The sequence below is a fragment of the Microtus pennsylvanicus genome, chromosome 12 (assembly GCF_037038515.1).
Source record: "Microtus pennsylvanicus isolate mMicPen1 chromosome 12, mMicPen1.hap1, whole genome shotgun sequence".
Taxonomy (NCBI): domain Eukaryota; kingdom Metazoa; phylum Chordata; class Mammalia; order Rodentia; family Cricetidae; genus Microtus; species Microtus pennsylvanicus.
Window position 1 is genome coordinate 16936914 of NC_134590.1, and position 6000 is coordinate 16942913.

The window sequence follows — 6000 nt, forward strand, 5'->3', positions numbered from 1 at the left end:
TTTCCATTAATATTCCTCTTGCTTATAAAAATACAAACTTCATTATTTTCGTGAAGAATTCCTAAATTGTTCAGATAGGTTTCTGACCTCCAAATTCAAATAATTGAAGATATACTTCGTCTCAGTCAATTGTATACTTTGAAGAAATTGGAAAAGTTATAGATTCTGAGATAAAAATAACAAAAACATTCCAGAATGATCTGTGGTCAGGGAACTTGTTGGTAATGGTCAATATGACTGCGTGTTTTTTGTAAGTAAGTTATATAGCATAGGAAATGTGTAAAATTAGAAAAAAAAACACAATTATTTGGGAGAACACTGCCTCTATTGAAATCTAATTTTAAAAGCTTACTTAACGGAGACATGACATTTATTTGGATTTTACTCAATGAAATTTAGTATAACTCAGAGGACATGCCATAATCCCTCAAGGACTGTGCAAACTTCCGTCGGATTTCCACTGAAAAGGGCATGGACTAATTTGTCACACAAGACGTATTTCAGGGATTAATGTCTAGTAGAAGGAAATTAGACACAAGAGAAATCAATAAAGCACTTACCGATGAGAACAGGTACTTTGTCTGCTAGAGAGAGACAGCCAAAGAAACAAAGCCAGAATGGAAAGTCAGAAACCAAGCCAAACCAAACCAAGCCACCGCCTGGAGGAGCTTCCCCGGGGGAATGGCACTGTCCGCGCACCCACACGGAAAAAGCCTGGCCACGGGCCAGCCACCCTTGTACCCAGAGGCAAAACTGAGCTGCAGTTTTACCAGTTATTTAGATGGCTTGCTAATTTCAGGTCCCCCCCCCCCCCATCTGTTTTCTACTTTTCATCTGCTCGGTGATGCAGGAATGTTCCTCAGAGGAGCATGGTTTCATTTTCAGTAGATCTTTTATTACAGATCTGCAGACTTTTGATAGCAAAGCTTTGCGTATGAATAAATGCTGTCTGTCATTGAACACAAACCTTCAGACACCCGCTTAAATGAATAAATACTAAGCATTCAGGATCTCTGGAGGTTATAGGTGATGTGTAGTTAGAATGCGTTGTGGAAGGTCACCCGTATCTTTAAATTGACATCCAGAGACAAGACAGAAGCCCAGGAATATGACGAGAGCGAGCGCAAAGCAGAACGAGAGTGAGCACAGAGCAGAGATGGGACAGAATTAAGAGTGTGTGGACCCTAACGTCAGCTTTACACAACTTGTTATTGCTTCTGGACGAAAACGTCCCAGTCTGTATTGTCATCTTCAGAGATGGCAATCTTCAGAGACGACAGTACAGACTGGGAAATTTTCAGTGATAATGTTTAATTGTTGGAGCTGAAGAATAATTTTCCCGAGGTAGCAAAACCCTCCCTGTAAATTAGCCAAAGAAAGAACAATCTTAAAAGAACTTGTCTAGATTAGTAACCTGAAGTATGTAGAATCTTTCTACAGAGTTTCAAGGGCATAAAGACGGTAATTAACTATCTGTGGAACTGATCCCCTCATATAATTAAGCTGCAGCAATGAAATCTTTTAGCCTGAGCAGAACTGAGTTTAAAGCACAACGAAACCACTGTGGAAACGACCTTACGAGCTGAAGTGGTGTTCTGTGTTCCTGCTCTGCCACCCTGAGCTGTGAAGGCTGACTCTCAGACAGTTCTGGGATCCCACTGGGCGCTTTGTCTCCATTCTCCCGGAAGGGTAAGAACAGAGCCTGCTGATGTGAGGCAGTACATTATTTAGATGCATTTTAGGTGAATATTCCTCTTGCTTATGAAATTTAATAACACATTTGGAGGATATAGTGGATTTTCTGACATTTGCTTTCTGTGGCATTGGTCAGTGGGGAATAACTTTTCCTTTATGTAACTCCTGAAGCTCATGGTCCTTTCTCTTTGGTTTGGGAACTGCACATTTCTTTGAGAAGGACATAGCTCACTTAGTGTTATGTCGGTTTAAAAACATCCTATGGTCAGTCTTTCACAAAAGGACATCCTCCAGAAAAATTTCACGACCTAATTACTTATATTTTAAAAACTTATTTCTGTTCCACTTTGTTGAAAAAAATTGTGCAGTTCAGAACTGGAATAGTATAAAGAAGAAATCTGGTTGAAGCAAATGTAGTTGTTTCTGCTAACACACACACATATATACACAGACATATATACATACATATATATATATATATATATATATATATGAGAGAATCAGGAAAAAGTGATTTTTCCATAAATATTCAATTACCTTATTTTATATGTAGAAGAAAAGAATGATATTCTTTCTGACTGGATCAGGGTTATAGGAGGAAGATGTTTTAGATATTTGCACCTGAAAATTTAAAAATAATGTATTAGTGACTCAAAATATAAGTGACCAGTTTGACTGATTTTATTTGCTTACCCTCCAGGCTCCCCCAGGTACAGTGTGGTGTGTGATGTAAAGTCTAAGGGCCTTGCTTTCTCCATCATATTTTCAGGCTTATTTGCAGGCACTGGAGGCTCATTATACTTTCTATTTCCTGCCTATGACAGTCAAGAGTATTCTACCTCACTCTCCATGAGATCATATGTACTGAGATTCATGTGTCATATACATCTGTATATGATCTAGTGTGAGGAAGAAATAGCATTCAAAAGACATTAATATTTTGGGGATATCTCATGTCCATGTGATGATGATATACTGACTACTGACTTATGTCTAAATGGGGTTCATCATCATACAAATTTATACAGAATCTTTATACCAAGACTAATGATCACATTATTCCCAACAAGTATATCCTTGTTATACTATTTTAGAATATTATGGTACATTTTATTATATTGCTTTTTATTTCAAATACATTATCTCAGTTTTTAACCCACAGTTTTAACAGTGTAAAGCAGACTCTTCAATCTATGAAGAACCATCAAACATTGTATACCCAGTGTGAGTATGTTCTATGTCTCCCACTACTAATGCAATTTCAGGCAACTCAGTCGTTTGTGGTTTAGTTTAATCATCAATAAAATAATACAGAACATACAAAATTAGTGCTTATCTTAAACATAAGACTTTGAGAGTTTCTGTAGATGCATGAGAAATAGAAATTGTTACTTGATTTTGAAAATCTATTTCTCCTGAGGCAATATTAATTTGTTTTGTCTCTGTGTACATAAGTATACTGAACCTGGAAATTGTTTTTTATCTGCTAATGAGCTAAGACAAAGATGAATATTATGCCCTCTTGAATCATATTTGTTACAAATTTTATTTTAAAACAAAATGATTCATTGAAGAAAAGTATTCTTTTAAAAATTTCTTGAATCAGTAACAATCAAATTTATCACTGGATTATTTGGTATTATTTCATCTTGTATGTTAATCAAACAAACACCATTATTAAAATACTATCATTTCTACTTAAAAGATGTGGGAATAAAACCACACCAATAAACAACAATTATCTTGGGTTATCCTGTTACTAAGTGTTGATCTTGAGATATTGAATGATGTAGTCTAACACCTCAAATTACTTTGTTTTTATTACAGCGGAGGTGCAAAATATAGAATTCCTTCACTACCATAGACTGGAAGATCCTGCAAATTCTCTTCTGGAGGTGCATGCTCAGAAGAATCATCATCGTCATAAATGTTGTGGTTACTTAAATTATAAGGATAAAGGAGACAAATGAGAAATGTAGTGTGCTTGTGTTAATAGTGAGATCAGCATCCTGACAGCCTCATTGGTTTCAAGTCAGGAAGGGATGTGTGTGTGTGTGTGTGTGTGTGTGTGTGTGTGTGTGTGTGTGTATCCACAGACATTGCTACTCTTTATTGCTAACCTGATGATGGGCTAAATTTCTTTATATAACTTCTGGCTTACTCAGATGCCTTTGCATTGTATAGTCCTTGGGGGCATTTGGAGACCTCCTAAAATCTCTCATCTAGTGCTTTCCAGAAGTCAGCAGATGATGAAGGTGACATTTGAAAATATGAAAATAGGTGGTGAAGGACACTCTGAGGTCATATCTCTTCACCTACTCGAGCCTCTTTCTATTTCTCTGTTACCAAACCAGCATATTCCACTGCAGTAGATCACTTTAGATAATGTAATGGCTGTTAAAATAATTATTTAACAGAAATTTCTTCTCCACAAGAGAAAATTCATTAATTAACCCTGTATCTAAGATTTAGAGAGCCTATATCCTAGCTTTAAGATCATGTCTAGACTCTTTGTACTTTTTAAAATATTTTATAATAACTACATAGTTTTATTTGGAGGTATATATTTATTTTGGTAGAGAAATAGGATGTTTTTGTGCAAGGTGAAGCAAAGACAATGTGATAGTGGACACATCTAATTGGGTCACCACAGCAAGGACTGGTCAGAAGTTTGAAACAGAAGTGAAACATTCTGAGCTGTACCACTGGCCCTTTAACCAGCTATAAAAAAATAGGTAGTTCACTATTTCAAACACGGGCAAACTTTCAAATAAGCAGGCAAAATTTAGCATTTATTATTTAATTTTGTATAGTCTTGTTTAGTTCTCAAGCTTGAATTTACCAATATTTATGTGATGTATTCTGTGTAGGCATAACTCAATCATAAATAAAGAACATAGCAAGATGGCACACAGCCTTGTGGGGTCAGGCAGGAGGATTATGAATCTGAGGCCAGGCTGGGCTGTATAGTGAAATACTGTTTTAAACAAACAAGCAAAAATTTACTTTCCAGTTTTGTAACTATATACATTTAAAAATTAATGATGAAATATATAATACTAAATTAACTAAAATTTTTGTACAGCAGTCACATGGTTACAAAAAATTAGTAAATACTTAGGGGAATTAATAAATGCATTTCAAATGCCATAGTAAAAAATCAGTGAAAGTCTTATTTAAATGTTAAAATATTAAATGATTACCTCTGCATTGATTAGATTCCAGGTTTTTGGAATATTTTCCCACTAAAACAATGACAAAAAGAGAACGAGTTGTTTATTTTTTTTAAAAAAGCTTTTATAATGTTTACTAAAATAATTAATGATTATTTTTATTCAAAATAATGTGGACTGTTCCAAGGAGGGCCCCCTTGTTTTTCATGGCTGCCTGGCTAGTTTAGTCCTGAAATAACCACAAAGAAATTGTATTACTGCTTGACCCATTAGCTCTAGCCTCTTGTTGGCTAACTCTCACATCTTGATTTAACCCATTTCTGTTAATCTCTATATTGCCATGTAGCAGTGGCCTACCAGCAAAGATTCAGCATGTTTGACTCTGGTGGTGGCTCCATAGCATCTCTCTGACTTTGCCTTCTTCCTCTCAGCATTCTGTTTAATTTTCCCCACCTATATAAATTCTGCCCTATCAACAGGAACAAAGCAGTTTCTTTATTAAGCAACAAAAGCAACACAAAGACAGAAGGACCTCCTACACCACTGGACAGACAGAACTATCTAGTTGCAGTACTGAATTTCATGATTTGCTTAAATATATAGTATTTTCAATTAGATTATCCTTTATGATATCATACAAAATAGCATTTTATAGAATCATTTTTAATTTCTGGCTTGGATTAAGATTTTTGCCTAACATATATGCTCACACACATATATAATTATATAATGTACACACTTATATTTTATTATACAGACACATTCTATTTTAATGTATACTAATCTATTTTAGCTCCTTCTTAGAAAAAATAGTTTTCCAGGCTAATTTGCAAATCTTCAAATAAGATCTATGATTATATCAGAATAATTTATCAACCCTCTGGTATTATATATTAAGTTTAAATTAAACACACATAAAATTTATAGTCTTGAAACTCCATTATGTATTGGCAGTACCATTTATTAATTACAAATTAAAACATATTGCACCATTTACCCCTTTAGTCCTTTCCATACCCTACCCTGCTCTCTCTTAGATTCATATCTTCTTATTCTTTGTTTTACATATGTGTACTTATATGTATAGATGTGTGTGTATATGTATATAAATAAACACACACATCTGTATATA